At 42.3% G+C, this 22,748-nt stretch overlaps 1 long non-coding RNA gene across 9 annotated transcripts in view; it reads right to left on the reverse strand.

Annotated features, from left to right (window-relative positions):
- The window catches only part of LOC137313856 (uncharacterized), a 271,375-nt gene that overhangs the window by 48,704 nt on the left and 199,923 nt on the right, over positions 1-22,748 (reverse strand). For 8 of the 9 annotated variants that reach the window (XR_010961095.1, XR_010961093.1, XR_010961094.1 and 5 more), the window contains 4 exons: positions 21,480-21,645; positions 12,702-13,202; positions 8,233-8,328; positions 6,219-6,384 (listed from right to left, as the gene is read on the reverse strand). This is a non-coding gene — a long non-coding RNA (uncharacterized lncRNA). Of the gene's footprint in view, positions 1-6,218; positions 6,385-8,232; positions 8,329-12,701; positions 13,203-18,895; positions 19,528-21,479; positions 21,646-22,748 lie in introns of those variants that run through there. The other variant, XR_010961096.1, reaches the window with a different exon arrangement.

The following is a 22,748-nucleotide window of genomic DNA, read 5'->3' on the forward strand; positions in this document are numbered from 1 at the left end:
TCAGAGTGATTAAGGTTGAATTTGCTTCATTGATAAGAGAGGAAGTGACGAGAGGTAACAGGCAGTGAAAACTTTATGGGTAGAATTCGGAAATCGAAAAGGATTTAAGCCCAAAGTGGGAGTTGTGTATCGACCCCCGTTAAGCAGCTGTGAAGCGGCAGAATGTATAAATGCGGAGATTAGACAAGCATGTAGCTAAGTCTAAGGCAGAGTGGTTTTCATGGGGAAAGATTTTAACTTTCATATAGATTGGGAAAAAAAACAGACCAGCTCATGTCAGAAAGGTAACGAATTTCTTGAGTATGTTCAGGAAAGCTTTCTGCAATAATATGTCCGAGGACCAACAATGGGGCAGGCCATACTGGAATTAATAATGAGTAATGAGTCAGATTTAATTAACAGCCGAACGGTGCATGAATATTTATCTAAATTGAAAAAACTGCACATGTTACTCCACTATTTAAGAAAGGTGACAGAAGGAAACCAGGGAATTATAGACCAGTTCGCCAAACATCTGTTTTTTGAGAAAGTACTCGGGTCTATAATTAAGGATAGTGGCTGAACACGTTGAACATTTTTAGCTGATCAGTAAGAGCCAGCATGGATTTTGTTTTGATGAGGTAACGAAAGTAGTGTACAGCGTAATGTCTATGGATGTTGTTTATATGGACCTCCAAAAGGCATTCGATAAAGTCCCTCAGAAGAGACTGTGAGCTAAAGTTAAAGCTGATGGAAGTGATGGGAAATGATTGACCTGGTTCGGAAATTGGCAGAGCGGCAGGAGACATTGGGCCAGAAATCGCTGCGAGCGGCGAGGCAACGCTCACTGCAGCTCCTGCGAAATAAATTAACAAAAATACTGACTGTAGGCTCTGTGGCGATGAATTACTTGAATTTGAACTTTACAAAAACTTTCAACCCAGCCTCTGAGCAGCGTGATTTGCTGCGCAGCTGGAAAGGTATGTGAGGAGAAGACACGCCCACAAAATCGGTAAGGACCAGAAGTCCCGCCCACAGAATCAGGCTGCATTGCTCAAACAAACAAGCAGACTTCATTCCTTTCAAGTTAGCATTCTGTATGGCATTGTAAATATAAAAAAAACCAAAGAAATAATTGAATTAAATTGAAGAGACAGAAGGGAAAAGTTTTAAAAAATAATATTGCAATTTTAATTCTTCTTCAATAACCAAAAACTAATAAAATAAGGAAAAATATTAGAGTCGTCGTTTTTAAAAGTTTATCTTTACTTGTTCGGCAGTCATTAAAACTTACCGAGCTGTTAAAACTCAGTTTGGACCTTTTATTTACTAAAATGATACCTGGACGTCAAGGTTTAAATTATGACGAGAGATTACACAAACTACGGTTGTATTCTCTGGAAGTTCGATAATTAAGGGGCGATTTGACCGAAGTTTTCAAGATATTAAGAGGAACTAATAGGGTAAATAGAGAGAAACTATGTCGCTGGTTGGGGAATCGAGGACGAGGGGACACAGCCTGAAAACTGGAGCCAGGACTTTCACAGTGAAGTTCGGAAACACTTCTACACGCAAAGGGTGGTAGATGTTTGGAACACTCTTCTGAAAACGGAAGTTGATGTTAGCTCAATTGTTAATTTTCAATCTGAGGTTTATTAACCCTGTGTTCAGGGATTATGGGGTTAAGACGGGCAAATGAACTTAATTCAGAGATCCGCCATGATCCAATTGAATGGCGTAAGAGGCTTGAGGGGCTCAATCGCCAATCCTGTTCCTTCGTTCCTGATCAATGTCATCACCGACCACAACCTCCAGCAGGCGGCGCTGCTAACCAGGAGTGACAGAGCAGAGAGACATGGAAAGGGGCAAGAGAAAGAAAGACATCCGCAAAAAGGGTCAGAAATGGTGAGAGGGAGCGAGAGAGAGAAATAAAGACAGAGACAGATAGTTGGGGAGAGAGAACGAGAGAGACAGACAGGGGACAAAGAGAGAGAGGAGACAGCAAGAGATAGAGATAAATAGGGGAGGCAGAACGAGAGACAGACAGAGAAGGAGAGACGGGGATAGAGGGAGAGATTGCTGAGGGAAAGAGAGAGAGGCGGAGAGAGAGAGAGAGACGCAGAGTGAGGCGGAGTGGGAGAGAGAGAGAGAGACGGAGGTGGGGATGGGAGAGAGAGCGATGGGGAGGTGGACAGAGAGATAGGGATGGAGAGGCAGAGAATCAGTAGAGAGAGAGAGAGAGACAGCGAGAGAGATGTAATTATAGAGACAGACAGATGTTGGGGGAGAAAGAATGAAAGACAGAAACAGAGGGAGAAACAGACAGACAGAGAGGGCGGAGGGAGGAAGGGAAAGGCGAGGATATGTCAGAGAAGAACAGTGGAGACGGAGAGTGGAGAAGGAGAGACAGATTAGAGGGAGACAGACAGGGAGACAGACACAGAGAGATAGGAGAATGACGACATGGAGAGTGGCAGAGAGACAGGCAGATTGTAAGGGTAAGCAGAATAGAGACAAAGAAATAGTGTGGGTGAGGGAAAAAGAAAGAGACAGACAGAGGAAGAAACAGGCAGATAGTGAGAGAGAAACAAGGGAGACAGAGAAACAAGCAAGACAGAGAGAGAGAGATGGGGATGGGTCAGAGATTGTAGTGGCACAGAATGTAGTAGCACAGAGTGTAGTGGCACAGATTGTAATGGGACAGAGTATAATGGCAGAGAGTGTAGTGGCACAGAGTGCAGTGGCAGAGGCAAAGAGAAAGAGTAAAGGGGAAGCGTGAAATTGAAGGTAAGAAATAGAGAAAGGGAGAGAGTTAGTTGATGAGAGAGCTGGTGAGTGTAGGTGGAGAGGGAGAGAGATAGAGCGTAGAGGGGGAGAGTGAGGGGGGAGAGTGAAGAACGGAAGATGGAGACACAGAGCAGAGGCAAAGAGACACCGAGATGGAGAATGAGGATGGGGGGGGGGTGGGCGGTGTAATGACAGAGAGACAGAGAGACAAACTTTGAGAGTCTGAATAATACAAACAGGGATATAGTGGGGTTGAGGGAGAAAGAAAGAGACAGACAGATAAAGAAACAGACAGAAAGAGAGGCAAACTGGGGGGACAGAGAAACGGAAGACAAAGATTGAGAGTTGGGGATGGGTCAAAGACTGGAGAGAGAGAGACAGGGAGCAGAGGGTGAGAGCGATTTGAGATCGAGGAGAGTGAGACAGAAACGGAGAGAGAGGCCTAGAGAGAGATAGGGAGAGAGAAAGGGGCGAGAGAGCGAGTAGAGGGAGTGCACGAGTAGAGAGCGAGGAGAGTGAGTCACACAGAGAGAAAGAGGGGTAGAGGGAGGGGGACAGGGAAAAAGGGAGATACTCCCACCGACCGATCTTCTCCCCACATCAGTCAACACAACCACCCAAACCTTCGCAAAATATCCCTCAACTAAACTTACCACCTTCTCACCATATCCATCAACCCTACCGAACGAATTTCTCCCCATATCACTCATCCCCACCTACGCATATACCTCAATTCCCAACTACCTATCGTCCCACATATCCCTCAATCCCTACCTACCCACATTCTCTCCTTATTTCTCAATCCCACCTACACAACTTCACACCATATCCCTCAAACCCCAGCAACCCAACCTCTCACCATATCCCTAAATACCATCTGACCACCACCCCATATCCCTCAAAACCACAACTACACACCTTTTCCCCATAACACTCAAAACCACATACCCATATCCTCAAAACATCCCTCAATCCCCATCTACACACCTTCAAACCATATCACTCAATCCAAAACTTCTCCTCATAACCTTCACTCACACCTACCTATCTTCTCCCCATATTGCTCAATCCACACCATCCATCGTCTGGCCAGGTTACTCAATCCATCCTATCTACCTCCCATAGCCCTCAATCCTCATCTACCCAAACACTCACCATATCCCTCAATCGCACCAAGCCACCTATATACCTTCTCGCCACATGAATCAACCCCATCTATCCATATTCTCACAATATCCCTCAATCCCCGCCTTCCCACCTTCCCCACATATCACTCAATCCCCACCAAAGCACATTCTACGCATATCCCTCAATGCCACCGACTCACCTTCTCACAACATCCTTCAAACCCGACCTACCCAACTTCCCCACTTATCCCTCAATCCCCACCTACCAACCTTCTCCCCTAAACTCTCAATCCCCACCTAACCAATGTCTCACCATATCTCACAACCCCACTTACCCACCTTCATAACATTTCCTTCAATCCCCTCCTACCGACATTATCTCCTTATTCCTCAATCCCACCTATCCAACTTCTCACCATATCGCTCAATCCCATCCACCGAACTTCTCACCAAGTCAGTCAATCCCAACTAACCACATCCCCATATCCCTCAAGCAACACAACGCACCTTAACCCCATATCCCTCAATCTCATCTGCGCAACTTCTCAGCATCGTCCACAATCCCCCCCCCCCAACCACCTTCCCTCTGTATCCCACAAACGCACCGAATCACCATCTCCACAGATCACACAAACGCACCCAACGCACCCAATCCCCACCTACCCACATTCTACCCATATCCCTCAATCCCCACCTCTACACCTTCTCCCCATGTCACTCAACCCAACCTACCCATGCTCACAAAAAATCCCTCATTCCAAAACTACCTCCCTTATCCCTCAAGCACCTATAGACAACAAGGCGCCATATCCCTCAATCCCCACTTAATCATGGGTGACTTTCATCTACATATATACTGGCCAAACCAAATTAGCAATAATACTTTGGAGCATTAATTCCTAGAGTATGTGCGAGATGTTTTTTTTTAGATTAGTATGTTGAGGAGCCAATTCGGGAACAGGCTATCCTAGATTGGGTATTGTGCACTGTGAAGCGGTTAATTAATAATCTTATTGTGCGGGGTGCTTTAGGGAAGAGTGACCACAACAGAATATAATTCTTCATTAAGATCGAAAGTGAAGTGGAGCAATCCGAAACTCGGCTACTAAATCTAAACAAAGGAAACTACGAAGGAATGAGGAGTGAGTTGGATATGATAGATTTGGGACCTCCATTAAAAGGCATGACGGTGGATAGGCAATGGCTAACATTTAAGGAACGAATGCATGAATTGCAACAGTTATACATTCCGTTCTGGCACAAAAACACAAAAGGAGAAGGGGCCCAACCATGGCTAACAACGAAAATAAGGATAGGATGAGATCCAAAGAGGAGTCACATAAATTTGCCATAAAATGTAGCAAGCTTGAGGATTGGGAGCTGTTTAGAATTGAGCAAAAACGAGCCAAGAGATTGATTAAGAGGGTAAAATAGATTATGAGAGTGAACTTGCAAGGAACATAAAAGCGGACTGTAAAAACTTCTACAAGCGGGAATATGGTATTGAGATAGAGGACCAGCTATGATCCTATTGAATGGCGGAGTCCGCTCGAAGGGCCGAATGGCCTACTCCTGCTCCTCTTTACTATGATTCTATGACTCGATTGCCACGATTTCCACCTTCAGCAGGTGGTGTTAGTTCGACCTTCCATTACAACCCTGACACATTTTCACTTCCATTCACCTCGATTCAATTAAAAGTAATTGACCAAATATTATAGGCTAATGGCATGCAATTTCCTAAAGTGCTCTCCCGGGGAGTGACGCTCCACCGCAAGTTCTACTGCCCGGATTGTGAGTCCGCTGAAGGGAGAATTAACCCCCGGTGATGAATGGGGGAGAACAAAACCCTGCACGGCATCGGATTCGCGCTCTCCACAGTTTGTTTGGTTATTTTCCCTGTTCGGGTCTTAGGCATTTTAACATTTTTGATCTTGAAATGTCTCTCATTTACTCCGCAGACATTTTCATGTCACCTCCTAGTTCCTTAATTTCCTGAACTGGATTCCAGTTCAGTCAACTCATGAAATTCCCTCTAAGGCCTGTTTATCGCCTCCGATCTGCCCTTTTCCCAGTTCCACTAAAACTGTTTTACTTTGTTTTCGGTCCACTCAAGAGTTGTATCCGAACCATTACCCTGTCCTTTGTACCGATACTGACCGATCCGCTGGGTATTTTCACCACTGCCTTTCATTGCTTCAGATTCACTATAATTGCAGTTTGATCCATTCTCTTCTGTTACCTTCTATGATTCGAAGTTCTGATATCCTGTCAGTTCTGTGATGTTTAAATAATCCAAACTCATCCCGATCCCCTCCCACTTACCCGATGTTCTTGTCCACTGAAATGCCTCTTGTATGTTGACAACGAGCTGACTCCGTCCACCCCTTCTTCAACTGCCTGTTCTGGTCTGTCCCGACAGAATTTCGTCAACTAAAACAGTTGGTAACCGTCACACTTTGTCAAGGCCTCAGTGATCGCAGTGTTCGGTCTGTGAACAACAATGGAGAAAACTAAAAACATGATCGACCTTCCTTCCGGGCGGTTACATTTCCTCTTACACCAAACGGTTGCCGCCTCCTGTGAGCCACGTTATCAAATACCTTCTGAAAACCCATATATACCGCAGGTTTTACAATCCATTGATCGATATAGTCACGTCTCAATAAGGCTGTATCAAATTGGTCAAATACAATGTCAAATATCTACAGTTAATCCGTTCCAGCCTTGACTGAATCATACATAATTCGATGTGAAATTTCAGTTTCGAGAAGTTTGCCCACAAATGACGTTGTCTAATTGGTCTCAATTTATCTGACTGCAACATTCTCCCTGTTTTAACACAGACATTACTTGGACTCTTTTAGTCCACCTGGATATTTTCATTAACAATTGTGTTCTAAAAATTGTGCGTTTTGAAAAATTGTGGTCAGAGTCCCTCCGATCTGCTCTCTGACTTCCTTTAACAGCCTCGGGTGCGTTTTCTCTGAGCTCAGTGAATAATCCACCTCGGCTATTAAATTCAGAGCCAAATCCTTCTCCACAGTTGTCTCGAAATATGGCTCCACATCCTCCTCAGTCTCGCTGAAGATGCTGTATCGACACCTTTGTATGGAATACGTTTACTGTAGATAGTTTGATACTGTGATACTTTGATTCTTTGAAACCAACATTTTCACATCTGCCATCAATTTTAGAAATTGAAGGAAATATTGCATCTCCCAAAAAAGTTCATGCAATCCAGCCCTGTCTTATACATACTGGATCACATCGCTCATGAGTCTGACTTTCCAAACGTGTTTGGATGATTTGTAGATTCACTGACACAACACACAATCTGAACTCCAATTCATTGGAATGTTGACACGTTCTCGTTGTTTTTTATTTTTAGATATCAAGTTACATCTTCTGTCACTACTTCAAAAGCCTCCTTCCTTTTGTCTTGCGAATAACTTTTCAAGAATTCATAAATCTTCTGTTCCTGCTCCAACAGTTTTATTATTTCCACTCTCTAGTCTCTGATCCGGATATTTCACACGCTCCAGTTTTATCAGGTGAAACCCTCCCACTGCTCCATATACCCAGTCTGTCAAATCGTTTTTGCTGGTTGGTTCAGATCGTAACCGTCCCTTCCTTTCTCCCTGAACTCACCATATGCATGAACCCTTCCCCGCTGCTCCAGCCCTGCAGCCGCACATTCACCTGCCTCATATTGTCCTCAGTGAGGGCCCAGTGCAAAACAATTCGGAGATCACCACCCTGAGGCCTTGGTTTTTAGTCTGGAGCTCAAATTTTAATGTTCCCTTTATAAACGGAATTCCAACCGTGTCATTGGTTCCGACCATGACTATTTTCCGCTCTCCTTTCCTTTCCAGAGATGGTCCCACCTGTTTCAGGAAGTTCATCCCTCTGGCACCCGGGCGGCCACTTACCATTTGGACCTACTCAGGTCTGCAGAAGAGTCTGTCTATTCCCCTGACTATAGAATCTCGCACTACTCTCGCTCTCCTATTCCTGTGCCCCACCTGCCTCTCACCTCTCTCCCACTCGGGCTGCCTCCCACTGCTCCCTGGTTTCAAACTGTTACTCAGGAAGACCAATCTGAGTCATTGTTTCTGTCCGCCTTACAGTCCATAACATCAGGTGTCTATTGGACAGTTCCAGTACTGAGATCCCTGCAACTGTGACTGCACTGGCCCGGTAGATGGTCACTCACTTTGTTTTTATCTGCACTCTATATGCTCGGTTTCTTCTTCCTGTTTGAGCAACAGGAACTTGTTCATGATCTGGACCGTTTATCAGGACACAATTGATATTTTAAAGATTGTTCTGAACCTACCGGTGTCTATTTTCATTCTTGTTGAAGATGTTGGTTCTTCTCCCCTGTTTGGACCTTCAGCCATGGTGGTGACAGGCGTTCCAAGAATGTGATGCTCTGTAATAAGTATATCAATAGGAGGGTTAGACTGAAATATTAAAATGAGAGGGAGGAACGTTGCCTTGTTAAATGTGATATCAAGTCCCTCCTTCCCCATAAGTACAACAGCTGTTAGCTCTAGGATCGAGCATTTCCCGACTGTTACGATCAACTCTCCAAATCAGGTGCGGCACAGACAGCTGCCCAGTGAAACCGAATGACTCCCGCTGATTTCCAGAACCCAGTTCCAGACGGCCGAGATTCTGCACTGGGAGCACCAATTGGGAAGATTTACTTCCGTTGCAGGCAAGCACCAGACTTATTCCTGAGGAAGTGAATGTTCTGGAGGGCGATATGGAGCGAGGTGATGAATTAAATGATCCTTCATTCAGTTTTACCCAGTCTGGCGCTATTGTATTATTTTACTCACAGATTTGTTTTTTAATTTTTTTGATTTGTTGAGTTTTGATGTTAAATTCTATGATTTTTTTGCACCTGATATCTATCTGCAAAACCCAAATGGAGCTGGGTGTGATTTCTTTACTCTCGATGGGTAGTGACATTGTCCGTATGTTCATGGAGATGTGTTTTGGTTGGTGGTACCATTTGCATATAGTTACCATATCTCTCATGGTATCAGCACCTGACTAATGAGCACTGTAGGTGGTGAGGAATTTTAAACCGTTCTTCGAATATTAACACCAATGTATAATGTTATGAATTGTGTAACTTTAAACAGGTGCTGCACATTTATTTTTGGATTTATTTTAGGGGTATTACAATCTCAGAAAGCACCACAATTATATAAGTTGTAGATTCGACGGCTATTTTACAATCATAGTTCTCCACTTTTGCGCGTGTCTCACTCTGTGTGTGCACACAGGCAAGAGCAACTAATCAAACTATCAGTCACTGTACTATCCTTTCCACACTGTGGAAATGTAAAAGCGATTAATCTCAGTAAGTAATTTCTTCAAACTAAAGTTCAAGTTATTCGCTGAAACTAGTGTAATAACAATTTTAAATTGTGCAGTTACTCTTTTTGTCAAATTAGTGATGGACCTTCCTAACATTTGGTAATTTCAACAGTTACTTTCTATATAAAGATTAATGATGGACGCCCCTACCTGTTGGTAATTTCAGTCGATGCTTTGTATGTGGAGATTAGTGCTGGACCCTCCTACCTGTTGGTAGTTTGTGTTGTTACTTTTCATATAAAGATAAGTGATGGATCCTCCTCCTTGTTGGTAGTTTGTGTAGTTACTTTTTAATTAAAGATAAGTGATGCACCCAATACCTGGTGGTAATTACGGAAGTTACTTTTTGTATAAAGTTTAGTGATGGACCCTTCTGCCTGTTGGTAATTTCAATACTTACTATTTATTTAAAGATTCGTGATGGACCCTCCTACCTGTTGTTAAATTAATTGTTACTTTATATGTATATATTTAGTGTGGACTCTTCTAACTGTTGGTAATTTCAGTCGTTACTTTTTTTATATAAAGATTAGTGATGGACCCTCCTCCGTGTTGGTAATTTCAGTCGTTACTTTTTATATCACGATTAGTGATGGATCCCCCGACCTGTTGTTAATTTCAGTAGTTACTTTTTAGAAAAAAAATACTGATTGAGCATCCTACCGGTTGTTAAATTGAGTTGTTACTTATTATATAAAGATTAGTGATGGGCCTTCCTCCTCTTTGGTAAGGTCAGTAGTTACATTTTATGTAAAGATTAGTGATGGACCCTGCTCCGTGTTGGCAATTGAGCAGTTACTTTTGATATAAAGATTAGTGATGGACCCCCCTCCCTGTTGGTAATTTTCCTTCTTACTTTTTATATAAAGATAAGTAATTGATGCTCCTACCTTTTGGTAATTTCAGTAGTAACCATTTGTATAAAGATTAGTGTTGGACCTCCTACATGTTGTTAATTTCAGTGCTTAAATTTGTATCAAGATTAGTGATGGACCCCACCATTTGTTAGCAATTTCAGGAGTTACTTTTTGTATGAAGAATAGTGATGGATCCTACTACCTGTTGTTAATTTGACTTGCTACTTTATATATAAAGATTAGTGATGGACCCTCCTACTTGTTGGTAATCTCACTAGCAACCTTTGAAATAAAAGTTAGTGTTGGACCCTCCTCCCTTTTGATAATTTTAGTGGTTAATTTCCATATGAAAATTAATGATGGGCCCTCCTCCATGTTGTTAATTTCAGTAGTTACTTTTTATTTAAATTATAGCAATGGGCCCTCATACCAGTTGGTAAATTGAGTTGTTACTTTTTATATAAAGATCAGTATGGACTCTTCGACCTGTTGGTAATATAAGTAGTTACTTTTTATATAAAAAATTGTGACGGACCCTCCTTCCTGTTGGTAATTTTATTAGTTACTATTTTTATAAAGATCAGTGATGGATGCTCCGACCTGCTGGCATTTTCAGTGGTAACTTTTTTACATAAAGATTAATGATGGACCCTCCTTCCTATTTGTAATTCCCGTTGTTACTTATATATAAAAATTAGTGATGGAGACTCCTACCTGTTGGTAACATTAGTGGTTACATTTTTTTTAATAAAGATTAGTAATGGACCCTCCTTCCTATTGGTAGTTCCAGTTGTTACTTTTATATAAAAATTAGTGATGGACACTCCGACCTGTTGGCATTTTCAGTCGTTATTTTTTTGTACAAAGATAAGTGATGGATGCTCCTACCTGTTGGTAATTTCAGTAGTAACTTTTTATATAACGATTAGTGATGGACCCTCCTTCCTATTTGTAATTCCAGTTGTTACTTTTTAAAAAAAAATGGTGTTGGACACTCCTACCTGTTGGTAATCTTAGTGGTTACTTTTTAAACAAAGTTTATTGTCGTACCCTCCTCCATGTTGGTAATTTCATTCGTTACTTTTTATATAATGTTTAGGAATGGACCCTCCTTCCCATTGGTAATTCCAGTTGTAACTTTTGTATAAAAATATTGATGGACACTCCTACCTGTTGGTAATCTTAGTGGTTACTTTTTATATAAAGTTTATTGTTGGACTCTCTTCCATATTGGTAATTTCAGTGGTTACCTTTTATATAAAGATGAGTGATGGACCTTCCTAACTGTTGGTAATTTCTGTGTTTACTTTCGATGGAAAAAAATCAATGATGGACCCTCTACCTTTTGGGAAATGCAGCAGTTACTTTTTTATATAAAAATTAGTGTTGGTAATTTAAGTAATTACTTTTTATATACCGATTAGTGATGGACCATCCTCACTGTTGGTAATGTAACTGGTTACTCTTTATATAAAGATTAGTGATGGACCCTCCTACCTGCTGGTAAATTGAGTTGTTACTTTTTAAGTATGGATTATTGATGGACTCTCCTATCTGTTGTTAATTTCAGTAGTTACTTTTTATATAAAGATTCGTGAAGGGGCTACCGACTGCTGGTAAATTTAGTTTTTTTTTTAATTTAAAGTTTTGTGATCGGACCCTCCTAACTGTTGATATTAAAAGAATAATTTCAAATTACCAAGATTAACGATCAGCAAGCAACGATCTGTGTGAAAGATGGTTTCAGCCCTGAACAGGTTTCCCTTTAAAACATTCCTGAACTTTGTTTCTGTCTGAAGGGAGCGGCCTTTCTTTCTTCAATTGAGCCAGTTTAACAAATAACATCCTCAATAATATATTTTAGAGAAAACAGAAGTCCCTGCTCCATTCGCCCATCTAATTCGCATTGAACGAATTAATTATAATTAATCAGGAATAATTGTTCGCTCCGACTTTGCTCCCATCCTGTCATTGGATCACGTTCAGTCCGGCCTCGGGAAACCATGGGCTGATTTTCCAGTTGCCCGGCAGAGAGCAATAATCGGCCATTGCGAATGTGTTAACCCTTTCCTGAGCTGAACTGTGTGTTCGATCAGTCTTTGATCAGTTCAATAATTTGTACCGGGCACAAAACAACTCAGTGAGTAAAAAGAGCCAGTGTCACAGTTAAAAATAAATGCATACAGAGTGAGAACGGACAGTTTCCCACCCCTGTTTACTGAATATCAAATTCTAACATGGGGTGGAGGCACCGCTCGACGAGGATGGTGTAAATCTCCAGAGTTCGTGTTCAGGCTTTCTGTCCTGTCACCGCTTTAAAATGTGTCTGTGGGGAGATTGGTGGGGTCCATGAAGGGATAAGCCCTGAAATTCGCTGTGTGAAATAGCGGGCCTTCATTCAGTGTCTGAGCGAACAATTAGTGAATTGTTCCATCCGCGAGGAATGGAGAGCTCCCGATGCCAGGGAACATATCTGACCGCGGGAAATCGGCTTTAGAAAAGAGGAACGGGCAGATAAAGTTAATTAAAAAACAAATTGACACTGTATTAACCTTACCTTGATACCGCAAGGAATTTCCGTCCCGCAATGTCCGTGTAGATTTTGCAAATTATATCCTTGTTATTTCATTGTAATCAATCGAGCACACGTTCTTTGCTTCATTTCAGCAGTTCACAACTTCGGAATTTGATCTGATCCTTGTTATGTGAGATTCAGAGTTTCTCCCTCCGTGAAAGCTGCTTCCAGACAACAGGATGGATTTCAACACAAACATTCCTCATTTGTTTCAGAACAGGGAGCGGCCTTTCTGGTTGAATCAAATCGAACCGGGTTGACAATTCGCTGCCAAGTCAATTGTGAACAAAGTCAGTTGTAAATTTTACTTTTTCTCTTCTTGTTCCAGGGAAGTTCAGTAAAACAGATACTTTGTTAGAAATAAATTGTTATATTTGCATCAGGCACATTGTTTACTGAAGACCCATCGATTTTCTAATGTTTGCGCTTCAACCCTGGGGCCAAGAGCCAGTGTTTCGTCAGTGAGCTGAGGAGAGGCTGTTTCTGTAAGAGAGGACATTAACCATTTAACCGCCGAATTAAACTATCGTTGAGCATCAATCACCTCATTCAATGTGGGAATGAGTACTGATTTTTAACAGTTAAATTGATCACAGTAAAAATTCAGCAGATACACCAGTTACATTGCTAAATCCGGAATGGACCATTCCTGGTATAAAGATTGGATTGCCCTCATTTTGAGGGGCTTCACTGACAGTAATAAATAGCCCCTCCCCGGGTTGGAAGTTTCCGAAGAGAGAAAGATTTTGATGACAGATTGTGGTGATAATTCCGAGGGACGGATTGTTGTGATCAATTCCAGCGACAGATCGTGGTGATAATTCCGAGGGACGGATTGTTGTGATCAATCCCAGGGACAGATTGTGGTGATAATTCCGAGGGACGGATTGTTGTGATCAATTCCAGCGACAGATCGTGGTGATAATTCCGAGGGGCGTATTGTCGTGATCAATCCCAGGGACAGATTGCGATATGTCCCCATTTCTCTCTAATCCCCCCCTCCCCCCGCCCATGTTTGTTGACAAGGATTGAAGATTCATTCGGGCCGGAGACACATGTAGTCAGAGTGCATTAAATGAAATTTCTAAAATGATAAAAGATTCCACAAGCAATTATATAGAATTTTAAAGAACGAACAGCACAGAAACAGGTCGTTCGGCAGAAAAGGTCCATGCTCCACACGAACCTCCTCCCTTCATCTCCCCCTATCAGCATACCCCTCTATTCCTTTCGCCACAATGACTATATTTAACTTCCATTAAATGCCAGTCGCCTCAACTACTCCCTGTAGTAGTGAGTTCCACATTCCAACCACTCTCTGGTTAACAACATTCCTGCTGAATTCCATATTGGATTTATTCGTGACTATCTTATATTTATGGTCCAGTGTTCTGGTTTCTCCCGCAAGTGGAAACATGTTCACTAAGTCTATACTCTCAAACCCTTACATCATCTTAAAGACCTCTCACAGGCCACCACTCCATCTTCCTTTTGCAATGGAAAAGAGCCCCATGTTGCTCAATCTTTCCTGACAGGTATACGTTCTCAGTTCTGGTATCATCCAAGTAATTATGTTTTGCACCTTCTCCAGTGCCTCTATATCCTTTTTTATAATATGGAGGCCAGAACTGTTCACAGTAATCCAAGTGTGGCCTAATCGAGGTTCTGTACAAACTTAACTTAACTTCTCTGCTTAACAAGTCTAGAAAAAACTCAGTGCTTGATTTGCTTTTTTGTGGCCTTATTAACCTGCATCGCTACAGCTAGTGATTTCTATATCTGTACCACCAGAACCCTCTGCTCCTTAACACTATTTAGACACTTATTATCCAAGCAGTATGTGACCCTTTTTTTACGAACCAAAATATAATACCTCACAATCATTAGATACAGAGAAGGCATTTCCTCTGATGGAGGAGTCCAGATCAAAGAGGCACAATATTAAAATTAGCGCTCGGCCGTTCAGGAGTGAAATAGTGACGCACTTTTTCGCACAAAGTTTACTGGAAATGTGGAATTCCATCCTCCAATAGGTTATGGATTTTGGGTCAACTGAAATTTTGAAGACTGAAAGCGGCAGTTTTTTTTAGGTAAGGTTATCAAGCGAAATGGATAAAGGGCAGGTAAATAGATTTCAGGTACAGAGCAGCCATGATCTAATTAAATGGGAGAACAGAATCGAGGGGCTGAATGGCCTACTCCTGTTCCTATGTTCGTTTATGTACTGGATTATGAATTCCGGCATTTGGTGAATGTGAAGGTTAACCATAAATTCTGCACAATGGCTTCATCACTGGATGGTTTGAACGTTGCCTTTAAATGGGTGTATCGTAGTATCACAGTAATTACAGCACAGGAAGAGTCCATTCGGCCCTTGATGCCTGTGCTGGCTTTTTGAAAGTGCTATCCAATTAGTCCCTTTCCCCTGCTCTTTCCCCATTGCCCTGTAAATTTTTCCCTTCAAGTTTTTTATTCAATTCCCCTTTGAAAGTGACTATTGAATCTGTCTTTTTGCTCCTCTTATTACCTTTTGTTTAGATCTCATCTCTTCTTTCTGTATTCAGCCTGGTTCTCAACTGTATTATGAACCTTATATTCTCCATGAGCCTCCGTTTCCTGTTTAATTTTAAGTTCTATCCCTTTAGTCATCCATGGAAGTCTCGCTTTGGGTGGCTTCACTTTCTCCTCGGACGGATGTGTCTGCACTGTACCCGAACCAAATGGGCTGTGACTGGTTGGTTTTATTTAAGGCTGAGCTCCATCTGTTCTTTATTTTTCTTATTCGTTCATGGGATGTGGGCATCGCTGGCAGGGCCGGCATTTATTGCCCATCCCGAATTGCCCTTGAGAAGGTGGTGGTGAGCCGCCTTCTTGAAGCGCTGCAGTCCGTGTGGTGAACTTCGCAGAATTCCAGGGTAGTTAAGATCAGATAATCGATGCGAGAGAATCGAAGATAAACTTTGTTAAATATAGTTTAGTAAACAGACCCACTGTTCCAACCTGTGTCCAGTCAGAATTAAACTGTGCTCTATATTTGGAGACAGTTTCCTGGAAGTAAAGGGAATTAGGGGTTACGGGGAGCGGGCAGGAAATTGGACATAATTTAGATTTGAGGTTAGGATCAGATCAGCCATGATCTTATTGAATGGCGGAGCAGGCGCGAGGGGCCGATTGGTCTCCTCCTGCTCCTATTTCTTATGTTCTTATGTTCTTATTGTGCCGAGATTGCCTGCATTAATCCGGTCCTAAGGGAGAAGATTATGGCCTGGATTGTTCCTGTCCGGCATTGCTTTCCTTTCATTCCTGTCGTTACTTGTTTAATGCATTATTTCTGTAACAATATCATTAGAGACTGAACAGGCTGTGTCTATTTTCTCTATTAAGGAGAAGACTGATCGATTACCTGATCGATTTTTTCTTATATTCGGAAGGCGTTCCTTCGGGTAGACCTAGAGAAGATGTTTCCCCTTGAGGGCAGTCCAAAACTAGAGGCCATGAATTTCAAATATTACTGATGAATCCAAGATAGTATTCAGGAGATACAGCTTACTCAGAGAGTGGTGAGAATGTGCAACTCGTTACCACATGGAATGGTTGAGGCGAAAAGTGCAGATGCATTTCAAGGGAAGACAGTTAAATACGTGAGGGGGCGAGCAATAGAAATATAAGTTGATCGGGTGCGATGAAGTATGTGGGAGAACGCTCGTGTGGAGCATAAATCCAGGCAAAGACCTGTTGGGCAAAATGGGCTGTTCCTGAGCTGCAACATTCTATGTAATTGAATGAATATTTTTATTACACCAGCTCTTTCATCATCACAGATAGTGCCAGAATCATGAGCCCTATATTGAGCAGGGGTCCTGTCAGTAATAACAGGGCGAAATTGAGCAGAGGTAGAGTCAGTAATATCAGCCCTATATTAAGCACAGATACTGTCAGTAATACCAGCTGTGGAATCAAAACAGACACCGTCAGTGTGAGAACCCTATAATTCTCACAAATACTGTCATCATTAAGCTGTATAGTATCAGCATAGATACTGTCAGCAATATCAGCTCCAAATTCAGTACAAGCACTGTCAGTAATATCAGCGCTATATTGAGCACAGGCACTTTCAGTAATATCAGCTCTACAAGCAACACAGATACAGTCAGTAATATCAGCGTTATACTGCGCAAAGATACAGTCAGTAATATCAGCGCTATATTGCGCACAGACACATTGATTAAGAGGGAAAAATAGATTACTTGCATGGAACAAAAAAGCAGACTGTAAAAAATTGTGCAAGCGGGGATATGGTATTGAGATCGAGGACCAGCCATGATCCTATTGAATGGCGGAGTAGGCTCGAAGGGCCGAATGGCCGACTCCTGCTCCTCTTTACCATGACTCTGTGACTCGATTGCCGAGATTTCCACCTTCAGCAGGTGGTGTCAGATCGCCCGTCCATTACAACCCTGCCACATTTTCACTTCTATTTACCTGGATTCCATTAAAAGTAATTGACAGCATTTTATGGGCTGATGGCATGCAATTTCCTAAAGTGCTCTCCCGGGGAGTGACGCTCCACCGCAAGTTCTACTGCCCGGATTGTGAGTCCGCTGAAGGTAGTATTAACCCCCGGTGATGAATGGGGGAGAACAAAACACTCCACTGCCTCGGTTTCGCGCTCTCCACAGTTTGTTTGGTTAGTTTCCCTGTTCGGATCTTTGACATTTTCACCATTTTAACATTTTTGTTCTTGAAATGTCTCTCATTTACTCCGCAGGGAATTTTTGTCACCTCTCAGTTCCTTAATTTCCTGAAGGACATTCCAGTTCAGTCAACTCATGAAATTCCCTCGAACTCCTGTTTGTCGCCTCCGATCTGCCCTTTTCCCAGTTCCACTAAAACTATTTCACTTTGTTTTCGGTCCACTCAAGAGTTGTATCCGAACCATTACCCTGTCCTTTGTGTGGATACTGACCGATCCGCTGGGTATTTTCCCCACTGCATTTCATTGTTTCAAATTCACTATAATTGCAGTTTGATCAATTTCTTTACCGTTTGGCCTGTTTCTTTTCTCTTACCTTCTATGATTCTAAGTTACATAAGAACATAAGAACATAAGAAATAGGAGCAGGAGCAGGCCAATCGGCCACTCGAGCCTGCTCCGCCATTCAATAAGATCATGGCTGATCTGATCCAAACCTCAAATCTAAATTTATGTCCAATTTCCTGCCCGCTTCCCGGAACCCCTAATTTCTTCACTTCTTGGAAACTGTCGATTTCTGTTTTAAATTTATTCAATGATGTCGCTTCCACAGCTTCCTGGGGCAGCAAATTCCACAGACCAACTACCCTCTGAGTGAAGAAGTTTCTCCTCATCTCAGTTTTGAAAGAGCAGCCCCTTATTCGAAGATTATGCCCCCTAGTTCTAGTTTCACCCATCCTTGGGAACATCCTTCCAGCATTCACCCGATCAAGCCCCTTCACAATCTTATATGTTTCAATAAGGTCGCCTCTCATTCTTCTGAACTCCAATGAGTAGAGTCCCAATCTACTCAACCTCTCCTCATATGTCCACCCCCTCATCCCCGCGATTAACCGATTGAACCTTCTTTGTACTGCCTCAAGAGCAAGTATGTCTTTTCTTAAGTACGGACACCAAAACTGTATGCAGTATTCAAGGTGCAGTCTCACCAATACCTTATATAACTGCAGCAATACTTCCCTGTTTTTATATTCTATCCCCCTAGCAATAAAAGCCAACATTCCGTTGGCCTTCTTGATCACCTGCTGCACCTTCATACGAACTTTTTGATTTTCTTGCACGAGGACCCCCAGATCCCTTTGTACTGCAGTACTTTCCAGTTTCTCGCCATTAAGATAATAACCTGTTCTCTGATTTTTCCTGCCAAAGTGTATAACCTCACATTTTCAAATATTGTAATCCATCTGCCAAATCTCCGCCCACTCACCCAGCCTGTCTATATCCCCCTGTCGGTTTTTTATGTCCTCCTCACTCTCCACTTTCCCTCCCATCTTTGTATCATCTGCAAACTTTGATACGTTACACTCGGTCCCAGCCTCCAAATCGTTAATATAGATTGTTATGAATTGGGGACCCAGCACCGACCCCTGCGGAACACCACTGGCTACTGGTTGCCAGTCCGAGAATGAACCATTTATCCGAACTCTCTGCTTCCTGTTAGATAACCAATCACCACCCATTCCAGAATATTACCCCCAATCCAGTGATTCTTTATCTTGAGCAATCATCTTTTATTTGGCACCTTGTCGAATGCCTTCTGGAATTCTAAATACATTATGTCCATTGGTTCCCCTTCATCCACCCTGTACGTTATGACCTCAAAGAACTGAAGCAAATTTGTCAGACATGAATTCCCCTTCGTAAAGCCATGCTGACTTTGTCCTTTTAAATTATGTTTATCCAAATGTTCTGCTGCTGTCTCCAAAATTTTACCAACCACAGATGTTTGGCGAACTGGTCTATAATTTCCAGCCTTCTGCCTACTACCCTTTTTAAATAAAGGTGTTACATTAGCAGTTTTCCAATCTTCCGGGACCTTTTCCGAGTCCAGTGTATTTTAGAAAATTATTACCAAAGCATCCACAATCCTTACTGCCACTTCCCTCAAGACCCTCCGATGTAAGCCATCAGGTCCAGGGGATTTATCCGCGTTGAGTCCCATTAATTTACTGAGTACCAATTCCTTGGTGACTTTAATCGTATTTCGCTCCTCCCCGCCTCGAGCCGCCGGTTTGTCCAGTGTTGTGATATTCTTAGTGTCCTCTACCGTAAAGACTGAAACAAAATATTTGTTCAGCATTTTTGCCATCTCCATGTTTCCCACCATTAATTTCCCGGTCTCATCCTCTAAGGGACCCCCGTTTGCCTTAGCCACCCTTTTTCTCTTGATATAACAATAGAGTCTCTTGCTATCGGTTTTTATATTTTTTAGCTAAATTATTTTCATAATCTATCTTCCCTTTCTTAATCAAACCTTTAGTAACTTTTTGCTGTCTTTTGAAGACTTCCCAATCTTCTATCCTCCCACTAAGTTTGGCTACCTTATATGTCCTTGCTTTTAGTCGGATACGACCCTTAATTTCTTTACTTCGCCACGGATGGCTATCGTTTTTTTACACCCTTTTTTCCTCAGTGGAATATATATTTTTTTGAAAGTTGTAAAGTAACTCCTTGAATGAACACCATTGCTCATGTACCGCCTTACACTTTAATCTATTTTCCCTGTCCACTTTAATCAATTCCGCTCTCATACCATCATAGTCTCCTTTATTCAAGCTCAGTCCGCTTGTTTGAGAACCAATCTTCTCACTCTCTACTTGGATATGGAATGTAACCATGTTATGGTCACTCATTCCAAGGGGATCCTTCACTGGGACATTATTAATTAATCCTGGTTCATTACACAGGATTGGTCCAAGGTTGCTTGTCCCCTTGTAGGTTCAGTTACAGACTGCTCAAGAAATCCATCCCTAATACACTCAATAAACTCTTCCTCAAGGCTGCCCTGCCCAATTTGATTTGTCCAGTTAATATGATAGTTAAAATACCCCATACTTATAGCTGTTCCCTTGTTACATGCCCCGACTATTTCCTGATTAATACTTCTTCCAGCAGAGTTGCTACCATTTGGAGGCATATATACTACGCCCTCTAGTGTTCTTTTCCCCTTATTATTCCTTATCTCCACCCAAACTGTTTCATTATCCTGATCCTTTGTTCCAATATCATTTCTCTGTATTACAGTGATTCCTTCCTTTATTATCATATCCACCCCACATCCCCTTCCTTCCTGCCTGTCCTTCCGGATTGTTAAATACCCTGGCATATTTAATTCCCAGTCGTTATCACCGTGCAGCCATGTTTCTGTAATAGCCACAAGATCATACCCATACGTAGTTATTTGTGCCGTTAACTCGTCCATTTTGTTACGAATGCTACGTGCTTTCAGATAAAGAACTTTCAAATATGTTTTGTGTCACGTAGTTCCTGCTTTTTCCTTTTTTAACACTATACCTTTTACTCCATACATTGTGCCCCTTCCTGACAAGCTTTCCTCTGTCTCCCTGCTCAGGTTCCCAACCCCCTGCCACAGCTTTGATGCTGTGTTAATCGCCATACGCTTTCTCGTTGTTAATAAATCTGTCGTACACTTCCTTTCCGCTGCTCTACGCTTTTCCCTCTCACTTGTTCTTGAACAACTGTTTGTCCTATTTGTATTGTAGATTTCCCCTGGGTCTTCCCCTCTCTTGCTGCTCTCAATTTTATTCTCTTCTGACTCCGCGCTCAGATTTCCATCCCCCTGCAACTCTAGTTTAAACCTTCCCCAACAGCACTCGCAAAAACCCCCGCGAGGACATTGGTCCCGGTCCTGCTCGGGTGTAACCCGTCACGCTTGTACAGGTCCCATCTTCCCAAGAACCGGTCCCAATGTCGCAGGAATCGGAATCCCTCCCTCCTACACCATCCCTGCAGCCACGCATTCACCCTGTCTATTCTCCTGTTCCTATACTCAATAGCACGTGGCACCGGTACTAATCCTGAGATCACTAACTTTGATGTCCTGCTTTTTAATTTATCGGCTAACTCCTTAAATTCACCTTCCAGACCTCATTCCTTTTTTACCTATATCGTTGGTACCAATATGGACCACGACAACCAGTTCTGATATCCTGTTGGTTCTGTAATGTTTAAATAATGCAAACTCATCACGTTCCCCTCCCACTTACCCGATGTGCTTGTCCACTGAAATGTCACTCGTGTGTTGACAATGAGCTAACTCCGTCCATCCCTTCTTCAACTGCCTGTTCTCGTCTGTCCCGATAGAATTTCGTCAACTGCAACAGTTGTTAACCGTCAGACTTTGTCAAGACCTCAGTGATCGCAGTGTTCGGTCTGTGAACAACAATGGAGAAAACTAAACATATTATCGACCTTCCATCCGGGCGGTTAAATTTCCTCTTACACCAAACGGGTGCCGCCTCCTGTGAGCCACGTTATCAAATGCCTTCTGAAAACTCATATATACCGCATGTGTTACAATCCATTGATCTATATAGTCACGTCTCAATAAGGCTGTATCAAATTTGTCAACTACAATGTCAAATGTCTGCAGATAATCTGTTCCAGCCTTCACTGAATCATAAATGATTCGACGTGAAATTACAGATTCGAGAAGTTTGCCCACAAATAACGTTATAGAATCATAGAATCATAGAATCATAGAAGTTACAACATGGAAACAGGCCCTTCGGCCCAATATGTCCATGTCGCCCAGTTTATACCACTAAGCTAGTCCCAATTGCCTGCACTTGGCCCATATCCCTCTATACCCATCTTACCCATGTAACTGTCCAAATGCTTTTTAAAAGACAACATTGTACCCGCCTCTACTACTGCCTCTGGCAGCTCGTTCCAGACACTCACCACCCTTTGAGTGAAAAAATTGCCCCTCTGGACCCTCTGGACCCTTTTGTATCTCTCCCCTCTCACGTTGTCTAATAAGTCTCTGGTTATCTGATTGCCACATTCTCCCTGTTTTAACACAGACATTACTTGGTCTCTTTCAGTCCACCTGGATATTTTCATTAACAATTGCGTGTTCAAAAATTGTGAGTTTTGGAAAAATATGGTCAGAGTCCCTCCTATCTGTTCTCTGACTTCCTTTAACAGCCTCGGGTACGTTGTCTCTGAGCTCAGTGACTAATCCACCTCGGCTATTACATTCAGAGCCAAATCCTTCTCGACAGTTGTCTCGAAATATGGCTCCACACCCTCCTCACTCTCGCTGAAGATGCTGTATCGACATCTTTGTATGGAATACTTTTACTGTCGATAGTTTGATACTGTGATACGTTGATTCTTTGAAACCATCATTTTCATATCTGCCATCATTTTTAGAAACTGTAGGCAATATTTTGTATCTCGCCAAAAGTTCATCCAATCCAGCCCTGTCTGATCGATACCATATCACATCCCTCAAGAGTCTAACTTTCCAA

Source organism: Heptranchias perlo, unplaced genomic scaffold (genome assembly GCF_035084215.1).
Source record: "Heptranchias perlo isolate sHepPer1 unplaced genomic scaffold, sHepPer1.hap1 HAP1_SCAFFOLD_49, whole genome shotgun sequence".
Taxonomy (NCBI): Eukaryota; Metazoa; Chordata; class Chondrichthyes; order Hexanchiformes; family Hexanchidae; genus Heptranchias; species Heptranchias perlo.